General features: G+C 55.4%; 1 protein-coding gene across 4 annotated transcripts in view; it reads left to right on the top strand.

Annotated features, from left to right (window-relative positions):
• The first annotated feature begins 603 nt into the window (after positions 1-603).
• Positions 604-23,577, top strand: part of DNMT3A (DNA methyltransferase 3 alpha) — a 110,321-nt gene continuing 87,347 nt past the window's right edge. For 3 of the 4 annotated variants that reach the window (XR_003115329.1, XM_025354565.1, XM_025354569.1), the window contains exon 1: positions 604-764. The gene's annotated coding sequence lies outside the window, so the exon portion shown is untranslated. Of the gene's footprint in view, positions 765-1,277; positions 1,368-23,577 lie in introns of those variants that run through there. The other variant, XM_025354564.1, reaches the window with a different exon arrangement.

The raw sequence follows: 23,577 nt of genomic DNA, 5'->3' as shown, positions 1-23,577 counted from the left end.
TCAGGGCACTGTGATGTAGTTGAAGTGCTGAGTAGAATTCGGGGTGCAGATCTGCGGGTGGCTGGTGGGGTGCGGGGGCGCGCAAGGAGGCTGGAGGCGGGGGTGGGGGGGCCCAGTCCCAAGTCCTAGAGAGGCTGCTGGAGGAGTGAGAGGAGCACACAGTGGCTGTGCTCGTGGAATTAGACAGAGATGCCCCAAGTCAGGAACCTGGATCCCTGAGCGCTCCATGGGGAAGGAGAACAGCCCCCACGGTGAAGGGGTGAGGGCGGTGTGTAGGCATGCACAGAATCTTCCAGCTGGAAGACACCTTCAATGTCATTTCGTTCAACCTCCCACCTTATGAAATCTTTCAGTCTTCCAGTGCCCAACTGAGGGCACCCAACTCTACTTGGACAACTCAAGGTACAGGGAACTCACTCTCTTCAGGGCAGCTCATCTCAGAGAAGCTCTGTAGCCTGCGGGACGGCCAGGAGGAGCCTGGCGCTCCGACCTTGGCCCCGTAGAGCGGAGTGGCCTCCACTCCGCGGCGGCACCTGGCTGGGGGTTGCGGCGCGGATGGGCCGGCGCTGCTGTCCCCAGCCCCAGTGCTGAGGCAGGCAGAGCGCAGTGGGCTCTGGCGGAGGTCGGGAGAACTGCAGGGCGAAGGCCGCTGGGGGCTCCGCGGGCTGCGGGGGGAGGCACTTGACACCGGCCCGGGGAGAGGAGGGGCCGCTGTCCCTGCGGCCAGTGCTGGATGCGGGGACCCAGCGCAGAAGCAGCGCCAGGTAGCGGGGCGCCCCGCGTGGGGAGGGCTGCAGCGAGGCCCGGGGCTCGGCTCCGACTCGAGGGGCTCTGAGTGGCCGGGAGCGCGGCCGAGGCGGGGCGCCCGGGGCCCGGCCCCCGGTCGGGGCGGTGCGGGTCCGGACCTCCGCCAAACGGCGTGCGGGGACCCTGGCGGGGCCGCAGAGGCCGGGAAGTCGCGCCGAGGGCGCTAGGACCGGCCGCGCGCCCAGGCCGCTCCCGCCGCGGCGCCCCGGGGCCCCCCAGTCGGCGCTGCCTCCCGGGCCGGCTCCGCAGCGCCGGGGCCCGGGCCAGCGCGGCCGCGGGGGGCGAGCGGCGGGCGGAGGCCTGGGCCCGCGGGCGGCCGGAGGGAGGGAAGGAGGAAGGCGGAGAGAAGGGGTGGGAGGGGGGGACCCGGCGGAGGAGGCGGAGAGAGGGAGCGCGACAGCGAGCGGAGGGAGGGAGCGAGCGAGCGAGGCAGGCAGGCGGGCCGGGAGGGAGGGAGGGCGCGCGGGCGGCGGCGGCGGCGAGAGCAGAGGACGAGCCGGGACGCGGCGCCGCGGCACCAGGGCGCGCAGCCGGGCCGGCCCGACCCCACCGGCCACACGGTAATGAGCGCCGCTGCTGGCGGCCTGGGAGGCCGGCCCGGAGGCGGCGGGGAGTCGGGGAGCCGGGCGGGGGACGCCGCGGCGGGCAGTGCCCGGCTCGGGGCACGCTCCCGGACCCCCGCAACTCGGCGCCGGGCGCCCGCGGGGCCGGGACTGCGGGCGGGGACCGCGGGTCGGGCTGGCCGGGGCGGCGCGGGGGATTTGAGGGTTTGTTTATGTCCCCGCGGGCTCGGCAGGCGCCCCCTCCCGTCCCGCCCGCTCCCGGCGCAGACCCCCCTCCCCGCCCCCGCCCGGCTCCGGGCTCAAGTTCAAGTCTATACAATGCCGCGGGGGGCCCCTCCACCGCCGGCCTCCGCCGCGGTGCCCGGCTCGGCGCTGCCGCAGGGGCCCCGGCCGGGCCGCCCCCGCCTTCCGGGCTCTGCCCCCGCCCCGCGGCCCCGCCTGGAGCCCGCGGCCAGGGCGCCGGAGGGCGCGGACCCCGACCCAGAAGGATCGGCCCCCGCGGCGGCCTGGGGGAGCGAGGGAGGGGGCGGGGGCCGGGCCCCGCGCAGGCTCCGCGGCGGCGGCAGAAAATGGCAGCCTGGCACGACCCGGCCCCCCGCCCCTCCCCCCGGCGCCCGGCCCTCCTCGGCCCCGCGGGGCGGGGGACCCGGGAGGCCCCCGGGGGCGGGCCGAGGGGTGATGGCGGGGCCGGGCCGGGGAGCGCCGCGCCGCGATCCTCCTCCGGCCACCTGTGGCTGGGGGTGCGGGGCGCCGACGGGTCCGGGAGGGGCGGCGGGGCCGGGGAGAGCGCTCGCCTGGGGGGCACACCTCCCCGCGGGGTGCCGGCGGCACAGAGGGGGGTGGTCGTGCCCGGCTCCTCCCTGTCCCCACCGCGGGCCGTGGGTGCCGGGGCGGCCGCGGTGGCGGCGCCGCAATGTGGGGGCGGGGCGGGGGCGGGCGAGGATCCCGGGCCCGGGCCGCGGGGGCCGGAAAACGCGGGGGTGGGAGCAGCGGGGCCGGGGCCGGGAGCGGCCCAGGGGGGACGCCCGGGGTCGCCCCTGCCGCCCCCCCGCGCACACTCCCACGCACGCGGACACACTCACGCACACGCACCCCGCCGGGCCGGTGCAGACGTGTCCTTGAAAGCTTCGCATCTGCACAGTGAAGGACGAGGCCTCGCCGCGGCTGCGGAGTGGGGTCTTCGGCCCCACGTCCCCGCACCCCGGGAGACCCCGAGCTTCGGAGCCGCAGGCGGCCGCGGTCCGTGTCCCGCCCTCACCCCAGCTCCCCTCCCCCAGGCCGCCCTGCCTTCCCTCCCCTTCGGCGCGGACTGGGCTGGCGCGGGTCCAGGGCCCGCCCCTGGCCTCCCCCAGCCCCTCATCGCTGGGGCCCGCGGCCCTGGGACTGCCAAACTGCGTTTCGCTTTCCTGGAGCCTCCCTTCTTGGGGGCACCTTCTCCCGCCCCAGCGCCTCTCTGCCATTTATCCCCCTCTCCTCATCTCCTCCGTCCTGGCACCCTCTCTCCGCTGCACGGCTAGTTGAGGAGGTGTCGGCGCCCTGGCAGCGGGGAGCGGTGCCCTCTGGTTCCCAGGGGCTGCCTCCCCCACGCTCCTGAGGGGAGCCCCCTGTGACTGCACCTTGACCCAACATGGCGTCTGGCACCCAGCAGGGCAGCTCTGGCCTGCGGCAGGCGGGAGGGTGGGCAGGGCCGGGCCCCAGAGCCGCACAGCTACCCCCCCTCCAAACCAGCGGGGACAGAAGCCTTGGGGAGAAGCGCCCTCCGCCCTGTGACCCAACTTGCCCCTCAGTGCCATGCCCAGAGACTGCCATCAGCATCCCAGGGGGCCTGCTCAGTCTTCATGTTTCACCCTAGGCTGCCAGCGGCTGAACTGCCTCCTGGGCGGGCGGCTACGAAGGGATCCTGGGATCAGGTGCTGCTCCAGTGTCGCCTCTTCCCTCCCTCCCGAGCAGATGTGACAGCTGCAGCCAGGGGAGCTATTCGCCTTGCTGTTGCCTGGGTGTTAGGACTGGCCTGTGGAATTTGGGGGGCCCGGCATCCGGGGGACCCTCTTTGGTTGGCTGGCAGGGGCCATCACCAGGTAGTTTTCTGAGGTGCCTGCCTTTGGAGAGTTGGGTTGTGGGGAGTTCCTGCTGGGTTTCTGGGGCAAAATGGTCCCCCTCTGCCTCCAGGTTCCACCAAGACCCTGCTTGGGCTGTGACAGGTGGCTCTGTCAAGGTGGGAGTGTGTGTGTGCACATGTGCTGGCTCCAGGCGACGGCGCAGGCCGGCCTGTGCAGCAGCTCTGGCACCTGCCTGCCTCCCTGGTGGGTCCCCCTCCTCTGTGCAGCTCCTCCCCAGATAAGCAGCTGCGGATTCAGGCCGACCAAACTTCCCTCGTTACCCCACCCAGGCACCAGTTCCTTCCATAGGAGACTGACCCCAAGAAAGGTGAATTCCTTCTAGACTCAAGGAGTGGACTGGTCCACAGGGACAGGGCTGCCCTCTGAGTCCTTCCTGGAGAAGCCTAGGAGAGGACGCCAGCGGCCATCTGTCAGGGTGTCTGCGGACAGGATTCCTCTGTGGGGTGGGGGTTGGACTAGAGCCGGAAGGTCCATTCCAGCTTTGACATTCTATGGCTCTGATTCTAGTGGTGGAATTTCAGGCCCAGAAATAGGGACAGGGTGGTCTGTTTTTCCGCACATGGCAGTAATAGGGGAAGGCTTCCAAGGAGAAGGAGATATAAGAGAGATCAGGGCCCCCAAACGAGTTGGGCTTGGGAAGGAGAGGCAGTGTGAGGAGGGTCCCTGCAAGAGACGGGTTGGTCACGTCCGACTCTGCAGAGGGTGTAAAAAGTACAGCCTCCTTTAAGCCTCAGCACGTGTGTATTCTGTAGGTTTGTGTATAAATCCCTGTGTGTGGATAATTTCTGAGGTTTCCTTTTCGAGTCCAATTCACAGTAAGCTCCTCAGTCCCTTATGGATGTTTTACTATCGCTTTCACACCCACCTCTGCCAGTGGTTCTCAAAAAGCTAGGAAGACAGGACAAACGGTAAAATCCTTGTCCAGGGTCACTGGCAGGAAGAAGTGGAGCCAGGCCTGCACTCAGGGGAAGACGCCCCACACTACACCTCTTACCTGGGCTGCTGCATGTGTCCGTCCCCCCTCTCAGTTTGTGATCTCCAGGGAACAGGGGCTTTGCCTCCCTGGGTCCCTTGGACAAGCGATGAGGCCTCCAAGGGAGTCTGCTGAATGAGGGGAGTGTACTGCCATCCTGTCCTCTCCCCGAGGCAGCGAGGCAGCGTTAGTGCCGGGCTCCCTTCCCCCTACTGCTGTGCGTCGCTGCCCAGTGGCCACCGCCTACTTACAGGCCAGCTCCTCAGGCTCACACCTCCCTGAAAGACCCAAGTTCTTTCCCAGCAAGAGCCAGACTCCCCCAAGGCTTCTCTTTTTGGGATCCAGGTAGAAAGAGGACTCTAATGGGTGAGTTAAAACAGACCACCCTCTCCCCGTCTTTGGGCCTGAAATGTCAGCATTAGAACCCAAACGTTAGAATTGCAGGCTGAAAGAGGAGTTTAAGCTCTGAGAGCTCTTGGTACTGGGTATGGTACTGTTTGTGGGAGGTGACGCCCAGTTCTTCTCAGGGTTGTCCATGCTACCCAGAGCCTGAGGCCTGCAGGGCCGTTCACATGCCGGTCACATGCCTCTCCTTCGGTACTTCCTGCTGCCTCCAGCTTGCTGGCCTGGGGTCCTGGACTTGGTGCTCGTGTCCTCCCCAATCCATGCCCCACTGGGAGTTGAATGTGTCTCTGGCCTCTAGCAGGTAGGGCCAGAGCATCTACCCCAGTACTATTTCTCATGCTGCAGCCCCCGGGAAATAGCTTCCACTTCCATTTGAATAGTAGTGGATGAGCAGAGAGCCCATAAGAAGCCTACCTGGCCTGTGGCTGGGTTTCTGCCGGACGTTGCTGTTCCTGAGCAGGGCTTTAGTGGTCTACCAGAGGTGCCACATTCCTTTCCGCTTTAATTTTGAGGGCTCATTTTCAATCATTTCTCTCTTTGACGATTTTTCCCTAAAAACATGACCAAATCTGAGATCCATGAAGTGTCAGCCTGAGATTTATGTCTGTGTCCGAGCCTGCCTCCACTTGGCTAAGTGTGTGGGCAAGACGAGGTTCAGTGCACATGTGTCTGTGCATGATGTATGTGTACATGGTGTGCCACTGCCTGTGGATGGGGAAGACTTGCTTCCACATGAGCCAGTGTCAAGGCAGCATGAGGCCCTTGAGCCACAGGAAGTTGCACTCTGACACCTCCCAGCGGCAGGAACTTGGGCGGCAACTCCATTCCCTGGGCCTCAGTTTCCTCCCCTGTAACATGGGAGTGCTCATGGATTCTGCCTACAGGTGGTTGTGAGGATGGAGTGAGATGATGTGCGTTACAGCCTCAACAGAGCGGGAGCCCTCCTGTTAGCTGTGTCTGTTTTCATCATTTGGGCGACTCACGTGGACTAGCACTGCAGGAAGTGCTCTAAGAAGCCTCATCCACCTTCCTGTGTCTTTTGCAGAATCTTGGTCAGATGAGGAAAGTGCCGATTCTGATTCAAAATCCTGGGAGGTGGGAGGCTCCTCGGTGCCACTTAGCAATCTGTTGAGTTGAACAAATCGCATGTCAACAGGTTGTTTTCTTCCACCTGAAATCCCTCCCGCTGTAGTTTCAGCTCGTTATTCTCATCCTGTCTTGAGTGCAGCAGCACTTTGCCACCGTATTCGCTTCCATTTTCCAGAGATGTGCTGAGCATTTCCTGTAAGCCATGCCCTGTGCTGGTTTTGAGGGGACACGGTGCGTTTAGGATGTGCCCAGCTAACGAAGGACTGCAGAGTGGTACTGGGGTCACTGGAGAGGGAGAAATAAAGTGCCCAAAGGAGAGTGAGGTCACAACCAACTAAGGCCATCAGGGAAGGCTTCTTGAAGGAGGTGGCATCTCAGAAGCACCTCAGAGCACAGAAGTGGGACTTCAGGGAGGAAGCCAGGCCTTCAGGGGCAGGGCATCATTGTGGGTGGCTCTAGTGCCCGGGAGGTGGACTGGGGCCTGGGTTGTGCTGGAGGCCAGGCTGAGGCCCTGCCTTGGTTTGGGGAGGAGGTCCCTGCACTCCGGAACTCCTCTGTGGCCTACAGAGAATTGCTCTGAACTGCCTGAGTGTGGCGGCCAGTGCGGGGTGGGGGTGGAGAGAGGACAGCAGGGAGGGAGGGGAAGGGGCCAAATGAGCTCATTTGGTGTCGGATCCTGATTCTTTCTATTCCATAGACCAGAGCTTAAGAGCTCAGACTTGGAGAGCAACAGAGCAGGGTTTAAATTACACTGACCCCAGGGGGTTGTGACGATGAAGGGGGAGGCCAGGGTCAGGTCTGGTCTGTGTGCGAGTGATAGCAGTCATGGTGAGGATGTGGCAGGAGGAGGAGGGTCCCTTTTCTGGCCTCCCAGAGGTCTCCATGTCCCTCCTTGCCCATTCCACCAGGCTGAGGTGCCCAGCATCCAGAACATTCCTGCAAGGGGCTGCCAGTGCCAGGGAAATGGGAGTGGAGACGTCAGGTTCCCGTCTCTACAGCCTGACCCTGCCCCCCAACACACACATGCTGGGCAGAACCAAGCCACCAACCCAGAGGGGAGGTGCCCTGCTGACGGCCCAGGCCCCCAGGCATGAGTGCAGGTGCCTGGCAGCCCCCTGCAAGAACAGCTGGTGGGCAGGGCCTTCTGGGCCAAATCTCCCTTGCTGATCACATCACAGGCCACCAGCCTGTCTGGAGGACAGCAAGGGTGCCTGGTGGGCAGTCGGGGTGGGGGTAAGGGAGGCACAGATGCCTGGGGCTTTCCTAACTAAATCCCAGTATAGAGTAGATTTTTTGTTTTTTTCAGCAGTAGCTCTGTGTTGCCTACTCCTGTCCTGCTGTGGTCCTCTCTGACCCTTAAGGCTGCCCAGCCTTATTTAGATATATGACCAGGTTCCTATTTTCTCTTTCCTGTGGTCACAGCCCTGCTCGCCACCATCCCTATTGATCTTTCCTCTCTGCTTCTGTTTCAAATGTCAAGGTCATTTTTAATTCTGAGCCAGTTATTAGATGCCCCGTCTGAGTGCACAGAGGGGACAGAGGACCATCTCTTACAGCCAGTAACCAGAGAGCTGGAACTTGGGTCTCCTGACTCCTAGTCTAGTGCTCTTCTTGCTATCATGAAAGGGGAGGGGTCTCGGTGCAGATGTTTGAGATCTGATAGATCAGCTAGGTCATAGGTTCCAGTGATCCTTCCTTGAAAAGGTAAAAAGATGCTTAGAGAGGAGATTATGGGGCATGGGTTAGATTTGTGGCTCACTAAGCTGTTGAGTGTGGGCTGTGTCCTGGGGAATACTTGGGAAGGGCCGTGGCCTGGGGGCAGGAGGCCTTCGGAGTATCCCTCCCCCACCACTCCCTGGAGGACCCTGGGAGACACAGGCGAGTTCACCGCTGCCCCTGCCAAGCCAGTGGGATCCCCCAGGACCCCATCGAGCAGAACCTGTTTGGAAGGAGGCTTCTGGAAGGCCTGCTCGATTACCTGTATAGGTTCCTGAAGTACTAAATAAACGAACAGGTAAAGGGGAATCCACCTAGATTCCCTAAAAGCCTTCGAAACAAGGTGGTAAGCGCGTCTGTTCTGATGCGTTAGATCCCCATGCAGTAGCGTTGTGGTTAAAAAAAAAAATGTTCATAGCTTAATCTCATTTTTGTGAAATTCTTTAAAATCGATACAAATACACACATGTATAGGTTTGTACACGCATGGAAAAGTTCTGGAAAGATACACACAAACCTATGAACAAGTTTTTGCTTTTTAACTTTGTACACTTGCTTCCTTTGAAAAAATGTAAATGAACTTGTGTTCCTTTCTTAATGACAGCAAGAATAAAACTACACTTTTTAAAAGCCTGTGGATAAGAATGTAGAAAAAAGAATTAAGTCACCTAAGGCTGAGGGATGGACTCTTTTTTATAGTGGATAAGAAACTGGTGTAGAGACTGACAGCAAGGGGTAAGCTTACTCAGGTACCTGTCTTTTCCAGAAACGTTACAGGGAGAAATATCGCAGATATTAAGGCCTCTGAGCAAAGGCCTAGGCTGGTAGGGATTAGGTGAGAGCAGAAAATAGGCCGCTGACTGCATGCACCCTGGCCCACGCCAGGGACAGGGGACAAAGTTAGCTTTATAGGATGGCGACTTGAATCTCGTTTCTGACCCAAGGTGGAGAACAAATCACTGAGGGTCTTCCCCAGAAGCATCAGTCTAATGGGCTGTTGTGGCCCAAATGGTTCCTGGGGAACTGGAGGTATAACTGGGGCCTGGTCCAGGTATGGAGCTCAGGTGACCCAGCCCTGGCATAGTGAGAGCCTCTTGGGAGGCCACACCCAAGGGAGACAAAGTGGGGCTTCAGGAGGTCCCACGAAGAGGTAGAAGGGGTGTCTAGGAACTTGTTTGGCACGTGGGTTCAACTCTGATCTAGGGGTCCCTGAGCAGGTAGTGATTACCCAGACGATGGGGTGGAGAGATGAGGCGGGGGCAAATGCAATTCCTCCGTCTGCAGTCGTTTTGCTACCCCAGGAAGCTCATGGCTGGTTGCTTAGCAACAGCACCTACCACCCTCTTCCACCTTCCCCTCCCCCACCTCACCCATGGGTACCTCTTGGAGCTTCCCTTCCCCTGAGGCTGCCCCTGTTCAATAGGACGTGAGAAGGGTCTGTGCACTTTTTTGGCCCTGCTCCTGGAATAAGGCAGGAACAGACATAAAAGGACCGATGACTTGGAGGCGAGCACAGAACTGGCCCCTCTACAAACCAGCCATTTGGTCCAAGGCTGGTAGGGGACAGATGTGCAGGGCAAGAAAGGCGCTGGGGAGTCAGGCCGACCTGGAGGACTGTCTCAGCCCCATTCGTGCTCAGTTGCTGCTGGCCCCAAACCACCTGGAGCTGCAGGTTTTTCATCTGTAAATCGGGGATAAGAATAGCGGCCTCATCTTACAGGGGTTGCCTGAATGACATGCACTATTTTATGAAACAGCTAGCACTGTGCCTGGCACAGAGAAGGTGCTCAGGAGGCAAGAGCTGCTTTTCTTTACATGGGGGTCATTCTAGGGCTGCCTGAGGGTTAGGGTGACCCCCCAAAAAGCCCTGCTGCTCTGTAAGACCCTGCAAGTGGCCAGGTGCGGTGGCTCACGCCTGTAATCCCAGCACTTTGGGAGGCCAAGGCGGGCGGATCACTTGAGGTTAGGAGTTCAAGACCAGCCTGGCCAACATTGTGAAACCCGTCTCTACTAAAAATACAAATATTAGCCAGGTGTGATGGTGCGCGCCTGTAATCCCAGCTACTCTGGAGGCTGAGGCAGGAAAATCACTTGAACCCAGGAGGTGGAGGTTGCAATGAGCTGAGATTGCTCCACTGCACTGCAGCCTGGGCGACAGAGTGAGACTTCGTCTCAAAAGAAAAAAAAAACCAGACCCTGCAAGTGTTGCCTGTCCTCCCTACGGCCCCTCACGGTGAGGGGAAGAGATCATCAAGTTGAGAATGACCCCCAAGCCCACGGTGGACTCTCGGCTGGGAGTCAGGGGCCGCGAGGGAGTGGCAGGGACAGAGAAAGATGTCTCTGTCCTCCTTACATTCCGTTGTCTGACCCAGGTCTGTTTTTCCAGCTGCCAATAAGTTGTACCATTTTCTCTTAGCCTTTCTGAGCCTCCACTTCTTCCTGTGAAGCCAGGATTTGCCTGTACCTTCTTTTATCTCTTCAGAGTCCCCGTCCGTGTAGGGACCCAGAAGCTCCCTCAAGGCCTGGGCCCCCTTTCCCTTTCCTCTCTGCCCACTGTTGGTCTCGTTGGAGCTAAGCAGAGAGTGGCCTCTGCTGGGTTCTGGCTCTACCCCATGGCCTGGAGGCATGGGAGGGTCTAGACCACAGCCCGGTCTGGCAGCTGGCACGCAGCAAGGGCTCCTAATGGTTTTATTACCAGCAACAATGTGGTGCTTGTTGCCATCCACGCACAGGCTGATGGTTCCCAGCCCAACTGGTGGTGGCCCGAGGGCCCTGCCTGGTACTGGAAGCTCAGCTGGGAAGCCCAGTGGGGTTGGGCAGTCAGTCACCTCTGCATTTTCTTCTGTCAACACCCTGCCAGCAGTCTGGAATCGGAGGGAGCCAGGGCCCGGCATGGTGAGATGCTGGAATAGGAGGGAGCCAGGGCCGGCGTGGTGAGATGCTGCCCCCACATTGGCAGGCCTGGCAGCGCTTGAGTTTTCTTTCCAGAGGTCCCTGTTTCAGATCCACAAATGATGTTCATCTATTCATCCAAGAGAGACCCACTGTGTGCCAGACACAGGCTGTATAGATGAAAGGGGTCACGCTCATCTCAAGGAGACTGCAGCTTAGGTGGGGGTCTGGCAGGGCGGAAGGACCCCTGGCACACCATGTCCAGGCATTACCGGGGCTCAGAGAAGGAAGTCGGATTCAGGGGGAGAGAAGATCTAGAAGGGCTTTCTAAAGGAGGTGACGCTTCAGCTGAGTCTCGAAGGGGAGGGAGCAGTTAGCTTGGTGGACAACAGCACTTTTTGGCCCCATGTAGCTGCAGTATAGGGAATGATGGGGTATGAGGCCGGGGGCCTGGGCTGGAGGACCATGGAAGGCGGGATGTTATCCATCAACAGACGTCGGGCTTGGTATTTGTATTTGAGAAGGATAATTCTAGGGCATCGAGAAGGAGAGCTCGGGCAATAGGGTTTAGGGGCAGGGAGCCCAGGTGGAAGGCTGGCACAGAAGTCCAGGGCAGCAATGTGGGCCTGGACAGGGCGTGTGTGGTGTGACATTTAGGAAGTGCAGTCAGTAGGAACAATTGGGATAAAAGAAATGAGGGAAGTTGGGGTGGCCGTCTGGTTTCTAGCTCCGCCAACCGTGTGGGTGGGGATGCCCTTCATGGAGGGGGCACGGGTTGGGGGGAGTCGGAGAGAGCAGGAGGTGCCTCCCACATGGAGCTGGGTTGGAGCTGGGGCTTGAGGGCGGGTGGGATTTCCCCAGGGGGAGCCTGAGCCAGGCCAGGCTTGCAGAAGGAGGCTGGAGCCTGAGTCATAAGGCCTGGGGGCGGGGTGCCTGGTGTGATGGATGAGAAAGGCAGGTACATTTTGGTCCATAACTGTTAGGACCTGTGCAGATTTTTGAAGGAAGATTTTGAGGAAGGTGCTTGCACCCATGCACTGGGAATGCTGATGAGTTATGGCCTCTGCTTCTCAGTGATTTCCCTAAAAGATGAGCTGCAAGGCCTAGACCCTGGCCCTCCACCCAGGACCTGCGGTGAGTCTCATCACCCTCTGAGTATCTTTGGGCGGGCTGGAAGTTGATGTCAAGCTGTCCGGCCTTCCCGTGACTCTCCATTCAGAGGCAGGTCTGTGGAGAGAGATTGGAGGAACAAGCTGGGGACAGCATTTTTGGAAAGCAAACAGAAAAGAAGCAAAAACTGTTCCTCTAAAATAGAAAAGAGGCTTATGTGTGTTATGTGAAGGATAATGTGGAAGGCTATTTCCAAAGACTTTCTCGAAAAATGATGTGAGCCCTGTCAGCATCATTGAATTTAGATAGAGGCCAGGAGCAGTGTGGCATCATGCCGGGGCCACCAGGCTGAGGGCTGGAAAGATGGTGGTTTCACCTCAGCCCTGCCACCTCCTTGCTGCGTGTCGTTGGAAGATGACTCAACCTTTCTTAGGCTCAGTTTTACCATCTGTAAAATGGGCATAACTTCACAGGCTGGTGTTCTTGTTTGTTTTGAGCATTGCTTCTTGGACTAAACCTGGATTTTTTTCCTTCCCTCCCTCACTTCTGCACTTCTTTGCCTCCCGAGAAGCCTGTTTCCTCCTGTGAGTTCCCCCTTCCTGGGAAGGTCCATTCATCATGTTCTATTGACTCTCTTGTTCCCAATTATTCCCTGCAAACCTGGTTCACCCAGTGTATTTGAAGAGCATCTACTGAGCTAAATGGGAGTTATTGGGGGTCAGTTCCTGTTCTCTTTTTAATAAGGGGAGGGAGGGTCTGTGCAGAGCTGTCCAGGAGAGCACAGGGCACGGGAGCCAGGGGGGAAGTTGCAGGACCCAGTGGGACCACAGCTGGGACCTTGCCCTGTAGCTGGCTCAGTGTGCCAGGGGATAGAGGCACACAGCCCTGGTGGGTCTGGGAGATGAGCTTGGGAGGGACTTGGCCTGGACATGGGCTAGGCTGCCCTGCTTTCAGAGCCAGACCTCAGGAGATGGCCGAGAGAGCCGCTTCCTCTGTGAGGGCTACACATGACGGCCCTTGGGCTGTATGGTGGCCCTGTGACATGCAGCCACACCCCTGGGGAGCTCTTTGAAGCATCTCTGCTTTCTGGAGGATCTGGTGGGAAGATGGCTTTGCAGCAGGGCTCTTGTTGATGTTGCCAAGAAGGCCGGGCGGGAATCGGGCTGTCTCTGCCTGGGGGTGGGGTGGGGGCTGCGGTCCATCTGAATGTGGAAACCCACGTTTCTCTGGTTTGTGCCAACCTGTGCAAGCAGCCATGCTGCAGGACTGGCCCCCTGGAAGTGGGGCATACATGAACTCAGGGTGTGGTGGTGTAATCAAATGAAATGTACAGCATAATTAATCTGGCATACCCTTAATGATATGCATAATTGTGCTGCATGGTAATTAGGTGTAAATGGTAAGCAGTTCACATAAATGTTTTTGTAATTGGTATTAATTTTGCAGAGGCAAACCAAGTTTATGTGGTTTTTCTCTTCTTGCTCTGTTAGTTTTCTAGTACAGGCAATTCCAAGCTTTTGGAGGAATTCTATTGCAAATGTTTGTTTATAGGGCAATGTTTTGTGTTTTCTCTCAGAACAATGTTATGAATGGTTATGAGGTTCCCAAGCTGGTTTCCAAATGCCTCTTTGGCCCATACAGTAGGTGAAATGTGCAACGCATGTGCCTGTGTGGGGAGGCCCGCCCAGGATCCTCTGGCTCCAGGTGCCCCGGCATGTGCAGCACGAGGGGCGCTGTCGCGTGTGTGCGAGTGCGCACCTGGGTCATCTCTGCATGTGTCTAGGTGTGTCTCTGTGTGTGCCTCTGTGTCTGTGTGTTTGTATCTGTGTGGCTGTCTGTATGTGTCTGTGTGTGTGTGTGTGTGTGTGTGTGTGTGTGTGTGTGTGGTCTGCCTGAATGGGAGAGATTCCTGAGGCCAGAGTGGCAGGTTGAAATTCTCTGGTAAATACATTCCCCATTCTAGTGGCAAGAGGCCTGTGCTGGAGACTTAGGGGCATTAGCTGGGAGGGTGACCCTGGCACAGCAGCCGTTTCTAGGAGGAGCACAAGCCACTCCGGGGTGTGGTCTGAGGCCAGAGTGTAGGTTTCCTAAGAACATGTGGCTTGCCTTTCTTTCTGATCAAGCACATAATACTTTTTAAATGAACATTTATTGAGTGCCTCCCATGTGCCAGGCCCTGTGTTAAACACTCGACTCAGATTCCCTCCTATCTTAAAATAGACTTATGAAGTAGGGACTGTTTCTCACCCCGCTTTACAGCTTGGGAAACTGAGGCCCGAATCTCCGAGTGACAGAGCTAGGGTTTGAGGCGGGGACTGCTGGAGGCAGGGCCCGTGGTTCTGAGATGTGCTGCTTGGAACCCTGGGCTCTTCTCCCTCCCTCGGCCCCCTCCACAAATGGTTTGTTTTTGTTGGGACAGAGGAGGAGAAAGGCGGCCCTGTGGGAAGTCTGAGAGCAGTGAGCTCCTTCCTGCTGAAGTGTAGAGGGGTGGGGGCTGAGCCCCAACAGCCACTCCCAGGCCCTGAAGACCCTTTGGGGGTCCTCCTGGTTTTGACCTGAGAGGGAGCTGGTTTAGGAAGTGGGGTTGGGAGAGCGTGGCCATGGGCGGTGTGGGGAGAGGGTGGTCACAGGCTAAACAAGGACTCAGCCCCCCTGTTTCCTGTGGTTCACTGATAGCCTAGGCCCTCACCACCCCCTTCACCTTGGGGATCTGGGGCAGGTGAGCCTGCAGACCCATGGCAGGTGTATGTTTCTGCCTTCGGAGCTCCTGCAAACGGCCTTTCCACTGACGCAGTGCCTTGGGGGCTCTGCCAAGCGACCCCTAGAATGGGGATTGTGGGGGGTCGCTCTAGGCACCGCAGCACTGTGCTGGGGATGTTGCAGCTGCCTGGGAGTGACTTCACACAGTCCTCTCTGCCTCCAGGGTCACCCGGAATGGGGTTGTGGGGGACAAGCTGTGGGCGGGGGGACGATGGGCAGCAAGAGGCAAGGCGTGAACTCTGACCTTGTCTCTTTGGGAAATCAGACACATCTATACACGCATGGAACACCCAATGAGCCCTGGGTGGGTGGTCGAGGAGAAGGGGACGGTGTGTGGGGGGTTGAAGGACTGGGAGAGAGGAGCTGAGTGGGCCCTGAGGGAGAGGGTGGGAGCCAGGGGTGTCATTCCGGGACAGCAGCCGGGCCTGGAATGATGCAGCTGGGAGAGGTGGGGGCACGGCCAGAGCAGTGGGCGGAGGCTGCATTGTAGCCAGGCCTGGTGAGACCAAGCCAGAGCATATATTTTACCATGTGTGAAAATCTTTGGCATCACAGGATTTTTTAAAATAATAGCTTGAAGATATAATTCACATTCCGTACAATTCACCCATATAAGTGTATAGTTCGATGGTTTTAGTACATTCACAATCAATTGTTTAAAATTTTCATCAGGCGTCATAGGTTTTCCTAGAGGGAGCCATGTGTGGGCAATCTTTGCTGAGAGGGTGAGGTGGGAGGTAGAGATGCCAGAGGCAGGTGGACACGCTCCAGGGGATCTACCAGGTTATTGTGCCACAGACACAAGAGGTATAAAGGGCCTGGAGGGAATAGGGGGTCGAGAGAAGCCCAAGGACCAGGTACCTGCTGGATGTGAGGACCCAGGGGAAAGGTGGGACCTGTTTTCTCCAGGGTTGGGGGCTTAGGCAGCTGAAGGGAGGGGAGTGTTACTTCCACATAGAGGGAAAAACCAGAAGATAGAGCCAGCTCTGAAGGAAGCATGCTCTGGAAGAGTAGGATTTTAGGCAACTGCAGATCATCCAGTTGGGATGAAAATAAATAGAGATGGAGCCCCTTGCAGAAGGAGGCCTATGTGACTTATGCCCAGGTGTCTTAGAGGAAGAACATTTAGAGGAAAGCTGAAGGTAGAACATGACCTTTGAGGAGCGCCCACCGTGCAGAAGTGGGATCAAGACTCCCAGCCAGCCCCAGAGACAGAGCTGCGCAATCCGAGGCTGGAGACCCAGGAGCCACACGGAGTCACACGGAGCCACACGGAGCCACACGGAGCTACACGGAGTCACAGCTGGGAGAGAACACAGGGAAGGCGGTTGCTGGGGAGCTCCAGAAGCAGGGTCTCCTTTCACTCCAGGGCCCAGCTCCACAATAGCACTCAAGAAATGGCTGTTGAGTGAGTGCTTGAAGCAGGGAATGATTGGCTGGCCAGGATGTTGAATTGAGCTCAAGGGCCATGAGGATGGAAAAAGACCCTTTGGGGCCATGGGTGACTGTATCCGTCAGGGTCCATTCAGGGGACAGAAACTACATGGTGATTGGAAGAAGGAAAGTTTCACATAACGAATTATTAACTCTAATTGGATTAGAACAATGAGGAATTGGCTAGGAAGAAGTAAAAATAACTCCAAAGAATACAAAAATAATAGCTATGAGAACAGCCCCTACCTCTAGGGTTGCCACAGAGTGCCCAAGGAAGAGGCCCTGCAAGGGCTGAGATCCAGACCTTGATGGAGAGGGTGTGGCTATGGCTCCCTGGATGGCAACGTCTCTGTAACTGCCATGTTGGCAGAACTTGCTGGAAATTCACCCTCTGGAATTTACTGGAAACCCATCTTTTTGGGTCCCAAGGAAAGTTGTTTGTGGGAGGTATCTTGCTGGAAGCACACTGCTGCCAAGTTTTCCCAGGAGAGTGCTGGGTGAAGCTCCTGGCTGTTGGGTATCCTGACTGACATGTGTTGCTGGAGCCAGGTACTGGAGAAGCTCCTGCAGGAGCTGGGCACTGGAAAGCTGCATGCTGTAGGGACTGGGTGCTGGAGAAGCTGCAACAGCACAGGAGCTGGGTGCTGGGAAGCTTCATATCTGGCAAGACCCTGATGCTGGAAAGCGCCCATGCAGCAAGATCTGACTGCTAGAGAAGTTGTATACAATGCAGGAACCTAACAAGAGCATGTCGCGTCTAGAAAGGAAACCCGCTTCCTCCTTCAGTGCCTCTTCAGTGCCCTCCACAGTTGTGCCAGCTGACAAAGGAAAAGTAATTAAAGGGCCCAGCTCCATCTTCACAACACAGGTAATGATGGGCGAATAAATTGATAACTGGCTCAGTTTACCCCTTTGGCTACACAGCTTCTATTTGCACCTTTTTACAATATCTGAACTGCCATACAAAAATGAACAACTAGATGTCTACCTCTCAAGACAGTTATCCTTCTTATGAAATTCTCACCCTTTTCCCAGAGATCCCCAACCATCACTCTATCAATCCCTGGCTATAATAACTTCTCAAAGTCAGTCACATTCCCACTGAATTAGGTAACAGAATTGTTACCTAAACACTAGATTATAAAGTTAACTGTCAACAGCTTGCATAGAAAACAATGGGAAGGAGAAAAAAAGAAGAAAATGGTTACCATATTGCACACACACACACACACACACACACATCTCAAGTTAATAGAAAGTGTGCGGCTGGGCACGGTGGCTCAAGCCTGTAATCCCAGCACTTTAGGAGGCCAAGACGGGCGGATCACGAGGTCAGGAGATCAAGACCATCCTGGCTAACACGGTGAAACCCCGTCTCTACTAAAAAATACAAAAAACTAGCCGGGCGAGGTGGCGGGCGCCTGTAGTCCCAGCTACTCGGGAGGCTGAGGCAGGAGAATGGCGTGAACCCCGGAGGCGGAGCTTGCAGTGAGCTGAGATCCGGCCAAGGCACTCCAGCCTGGGGACAGAGCGAGACTCCGTCTCAAAAAACAAAAAACAAAAACCAAAAAAACGAAAGTGTGCAAAACCACTAGAGGCCTGCTGTCTGCATTTGTTCACAAGGCTACACTTGCTACTGGCTTCCTTGTCTTCTTATCCCATTCTGTATTTCCTCCACACTCAGCCAGAGCCTTAGCAGGCCATGCTTCTTTTACTTGGTGGAGTAGCCCAAACCCTCATTCCCAAAGGACCTGAATCCTTAGTTATCCCACTTTTGTTGTTGTTGTTGTTACCATAACTTTCCATTCAGCTTTCCTTTGGGCATGGAAGTTCTTAAGAGGTGCCTGAGAGAATTCGCTGGGTTCCAGACATAGTCTTGCTTGGCTCTGTGGCTGATCAGCAATCCAGTTTTCTCCGTGGTAACTAGGATCAATCACTCCAGACAGTGGTGTAACTCCTTTTCTCCACTGTCAGTTCGGTGGCGTTAGGAGTTGGAGAAAGCCAAGCGGGCGTGGGGTGTCTCCTTTCCCAGGGAAAGCACTGTGATATGTCCCTGGAGGGAGCATTCTCCCCCGAGGACGAAGACAGTCAGCATCCCCAGAGGGTTTCAGAGTTGTGGGGTGGGGGAACAGGGCCGTGCGTAGGGGGCTAAGTGATAGAGGCTCTGGAGCTGGCAGCTGTGGACCATTCTGTAGAGAAGGTTGGAAAAGTAGAGAAACGTGCAGATGACCGTGGGCCGCTTCTGCTGGGGATGATAAAATCAGACCCATTCTGGTCGCTGCCAGACCCCATCCAGGACCACATGTCTGATCCTCACATGGACTCTCAGCCTGGCCACACTGTGCCCCTGACTCCCAGGCCCCAGGCCGTGGGAAGCCCATCTGACCCACAGCACGTGTGACCCCTAGACAGGGCTTCTCCTGGCTTGCAGCACTTGGAAATGGGTGCTGCCTTACGGAAGTCTGTGTTGGCTCATTTTGGCTCCTGAGAACAACTTCGGCTCCTTAACAGCGTCTATTTTAGGTATAAATCTCCCCCCCGCTCACTTTTGGGGCTGTGTCATGGCAACCATTAGTGTGAGCAAAGGAGTCTGACTCAGACTCCCATGTGGCCGCCGTAGTGGCAGCAGGTTTGGTGTGATCATAAGTGCTTCTGCTGGTGGTGCCAGTGCTGGTGGTGCCATGGCCTCGAGAGTGGTGTGAGAGCCACAAGCCGTCTTATTGTGACTCTAGAGCCAGATAAATGGGCTTTGCAGAGGGCAGGACTGCTGGCCTGTCACCAGTGGCTTTTGGTATTCTATGCACAGCTGGTGGTTTGGGTGCAAGTGATATTTCGGAAAGTCAGGGCGATGGAATAGTGATGGCCATCTCGCTGGAAAATGGCACCAAGACCTCCCTCCCTCTCCCTCCTCCTTATCCATCCCCAGTCTTATGACCACGAGAGGCTGTGACAGGAGGGGGAAGAGTCGACAGATAGACATCTCCGTCTAGGAGGTCTCCTCCGCTTTCTCCTGGTCCCCAGCTGAGCCCTACCCTAGCAGATGATTGGGGCACAAGAAGCTCTGCTGCCTTCTGTCACCCGCAGGACCCATTTGCACCTCCTCCTAAGCTCAAGTAGGAAATTTAGCCATGGGACTGTTATCTGTGGGCCAGGGTCACCCCAGAGGCACAAACGGTTGATCGTGGCGCTGGCTCTGAGATCTGTGTTTAGCGCGCCCATTCATGACCAAGAACTGCCGCGTTTGCAAGGGGTCCCGAGTTACATGGACCTGGATTCCTAATCCTGCCCTGGGGCTTTCCGGCTGTGCTACCCTAGAGAGACACTAAACCTCTTTAAGCCTCCGTGTCTTCTATAAAATGGGGATAACAATAGGACCTGCTTCATAGGATTGTTTTGAGGATTGAACAGGACAGTGCATGTTCCTTAGCACAGTGCCTGGCACATGGTGGGTGCTCAGGAAATAGCTGCATGAATGAATGAGTGAATGACCACTGCATTGGGCAGGGCGTTGAATACTGTGATTAGAAAGCTGCAGTGCCCTCCTTCCCCGCTCCCGCTGCAGACAAGCCTGACCAGAAAAGAGAGATTGACTGGAAACTTTGTTTTCTGGCCAGCCCATGCCCAAAGTTAATATAGATCTGCAGCAGTCACATGCTGATTGTGGATTGTGAGAGAGGGAGTGGAGAGCTGTGAGCTTCTGAGCGGGACGGACCTGGACTGTGTCTGGCTCCACCCCTTACCCACTGTGTGACCTTGGGCAGTTTTATTAATCTCTCCATACCTCATTATTCTCATCTGGAAAATGGGGATAAAAATAGTACCCACTTCAAAGGGTTGGGGTGAGGTGTGAGGATTAATGAGATGTTGACATTGTAAAGCTCTGCTCACGGGGCCTGGCATGTCAGAGGAGCTTAAGTACAAGCTCCTGCCTGAGCGAAGGCCACTTAGAGGAACTCCAGGGATTTCAAGAAAGGAGAGAAATCTGCGGGCTGGTTGAGTCTGAGAGTAATCATCGTTAAGATTTATTGAGTACTTTCTCTGTGCCAGGCGCTCTTGGAAGCATTTTTAGGGCATTCCGTTTTAATTTTCACAGCAGCGCTGTGAGCTGGAGAGTTCTTTCCCCCACTCTACAGCTGAGAAAACTGAGGCACAGTTTTGCCTCAGGCCACACAGCTGGTAAGATGTAAGGCCAGTGTTGGAAGCCCCGCAGTTGGCCTCCTAGAGAGCCCTGGAGGGGACTGAGATTGGCCTTTAGGTCAGGAGGGTGTCAGCCACAAGTCATAGACTCATACCAAAGTAGTGAAAGCTCACAGCACCCGGAAGTTCACAGATGTATGTCCCTGCCTCCAGAAACAGCAAGACCAGGGGCCCAGACAGTGCCTTCAATGCTTCATCCCTCTGTCTTCATCTCTGAGCTCTTCGTTCTCAGGCAGGCTCACCCACATGGCGGGAAGACAGCAGCCGGCAGCCCCTGACTCACATCGACCGTGTTAGCATGTTTCCATCGCATCGGTGAAAAGGTTCCAGGGAGGCCTCTGATTGGCTCTGCCTGGTCACATGCTCACCCCTTGCCTGGGGTGGGTGTTGAGGTCAGCACAGGCACAACCAAAACCCCTTGAGGAGCATTTCCCACCAGGAAGGAGGGGAAGGCGTCTAGGTAGAGCAGAATAACTAGAGTCCACTAGAGGAAAAGGAGAATTCAAGCAGAGGGAGGGAGAAGGACCTGCTGCAGAAATGCTCAGATATTTTTCAGCCATTCAGACAGAGAACTTGAGATGGAGAAGAAGGGGCTCTTGGGGTGAGAATATTGGGATCGTGTTTGGTGGAGTGAGGATTTAGGTTTGTGGGCCATGACAGTTTTGATTTTGGAAGAGGATAATTATATGCAAGCCCTTGTTGAGGAGAGACTGTGAGGTGGCAGGGGGGCCAGCAGTCTCTCAATCTGAAGATGGAGAGGAGGCTCGGGTGGTCATCTCGGGGGTGCTGATGAGGCTGGGGTTGGTGAAGAAGGAGGGACGGCAGTGGGGACAGCGTGGTGCAGGGGAGCAGCCCTGAGGCTCCAGGAGTTGGTGGAGATGTGGCTCTTTGGTCTCAGAAAGGGCTGAGTGAGCGGGGGTTGTGGTGACGGATGCAGGCAGCACTGACTTGCACTGCCCATGGGCTGGATGCAGTGGGAATGATGCGTTTGTAGGATTAAACATTTCGTGAGGGTGGGGGGTGGAGAGGGAGGTACCAGTGTTGTAGCTGGTGATGGAACTCTGTGTGGGTGTGAGGAGCTGATGATGGTTATTCTGTGGGACGTGATGATTTCATAGAACAACAGAGGTGGAAAGGTCTCAGCTACGCTCTTATTTATAGAGGAGGAAATGGAGGCCACATGCAACCGATGGCTGCAGTTGGGATGTAAGCCCTTTCTCCCATCCCCACTCTCTCTGTTTAAAAATGCATTTTTATTTACTCACAGTAGTACATGCATATAATTTAAGAAGTCGAATAGTACTAAAACTTCCTAACAACATGCAGTGATTCCTTGCCTACTCCTACCCTTATCCTCTTCTCAGAGGCAACCGCTTTCGATTCTCTTAGCTGTTTCTTCCAGCAATTTTCATCTCATATTTCTGAGTAAAGTACATATTTTTGATTCATCTATTTAGACATTTTCCATTGATTTCCTATTTAGTAGATCCTCTTACGTGCCCAACCTTTCTACTCTTCAACCATCCTCCCTAAATATTGACAATACTCTTTTTATATTGTTTCAAAAAATTGTTGTTGGTTGTTTTGAGACAGGATCTCGATCTTTGCCCAGACTGGAGTGTGGTGGCACAATCACAGCTCCCTACAGCCTTGACCTCCTGGGCTCAAGCGATCCTCCCACATCAGCCTCTTGAGTAGCTGGGACTACAGGCATGTGCCACCACACCCTGTTAATTTTCTAAATTTTTGTAGAGACAGGATCTCCCTGTGTCACCAGACTGGTCCCAAGTGATCCTCCTGTCTTGGCCTCTCAGAGTGCTGGGATTACAGGCATGAGCCATCGTGTCCAGCCTCAAAAATGTTTTGTGTATCTGGTTGCCAGAATAATGGCCCCCCTAAGATGGCCAGGCCCCCTAATCCCCTGGACCTGTGAATATGTCACCTTACATGGCAAAAGGGACTTTGCAGATGTGATTAAATTAATGACCTAGAGACGAGGGGATTATCCTGGATTATTTGGGTGGGCCCAGTGTAATCAGAAGGGTCATTAGAAGTGAAAGATGGAAGTAGTCAGAGCAGGAGATGTTGATGAGGCAGAGAGTACTGTGATGGGAAAAAGACTGTCCATTGCTGGCTTTGGAGTTGGAAGGGGACCATGTGGCAAGGAATGAGGGCAGCCTCTAGATGTTGCAAATGTCAAGGAAATGGATTCTCCTTAGAGCTTCCAAAAAAGAATGCAGCCCTGCCAACATCTTGAGTTTAGCCTAGTAAGGAGAATCTTTTTTTTTTTTTTTTTTTTTACTACTGACTTGCAGAATTGCAAGATAATGTGTTGTTTTAAGGCATTAATTTTGTGGTACATACAGAAGTAATTTGTGTGTACATACATGCATATATACATGTATACACACACATATGTTTAGTAAACCTACATACAGTGTTTATTATTTCAATGCAACTATTATTCACAGTTGAACCTTCTGGTATACTATAACGGTTTCTTTTTACTTTTTTTTCCTGAAGTTAATAATTACCTTGTTTTTCATCTGCCTTATTTTTTGTACCTGTTGCTAATTCCTACCACAACTTCTAATATAATTTAATTTTTCTGTGACAATACTGTTACCTTAGGTCTTCTTTTTCTTTTTCTCGTTTAAACTGACACATAATAATTGTGCATATCTATGGGGTACAATGTGATGTTTTAATACATGTATACATTGTGTAATGATCAAAACAGGGTAGTTAGTATATCCATCACCTCCAGCATTTATCACTTCTTTGTAGTGGGCCTACCACACTTTCTAATAGCCATCAGTATTGCTTTCCACACGGGCAATCACAGCAGGTAAAAGATGTTTCAGTTCCATTTTTTAAGTTATCTATCCTCTTTCACTCTGGGCTGGTTGCTTTCTAGGCACATTGTAGCTGATGTTCTGTGACTTCCTTTTGTGGTCATCTTTGGAATTCCCATTACTTTCTGGTGGGAATCTCTGTTTTCTGGCTTTCGTGTCCTCTTCTTGCGTGGCTCACTCCCCTCATTAGAGTACATCTTCCAGGACACACATCTGTCCATATCAAAATCCATTCATGGCTGGGCACGGTGGCTCACGCCTTTAATCCCAGGACTTTGGGAGGCCAAGGCAGGTGGATCATATGAGGTTAGGAGTTTGAGACCAGCCTGGCCAACATGGCAAAACCCTGTCTCTACTAAAAATGCAAAACTTGGCCGGGCATGGCGGTGGACACCTGTAATCCCAGCTACTTGTGAGGCTGAGGCAAGATAATTGCTTGAACCCAGGAAGCAGAGGTGTGGTGAGCCGAGATTGTGCCACTGCACTCCAGCCTGGGCTAGAGAGCAAGGGTCCAAGAAAGAAAGAAAGAGAGAGAGAGAGAGACAGAGAGACAGAGAGACAGAGAGGAAGGAAGGAAGAGAGAGAGGGAGGGAGGGAGGGAGGAAGGAAGGAAGGAAGGAAGGAAGGAAGGAAGGAAGGAAGGAAGGAAGGAAGGT

Source organism: Theropithecus gelada, chromosome 13 (assembly GCF_003255815.1).
Source record: "Theropithecus gelada isolate Dixy chromosome 13, Tgel_1.0, whole genome shotgun sequence".
Taxonomy (NCBI): domain Eukaryota; kingdom Metazoa; phylum Chordata; class Mammalia; order Primates; family Cercopithecidae; genus Theropithecus; species Theropithecus gelada.
Note: the sequence above shows the minus strand (reverse complement) of the source record. Positions and strands in the feature narration are given on the sequence as shown.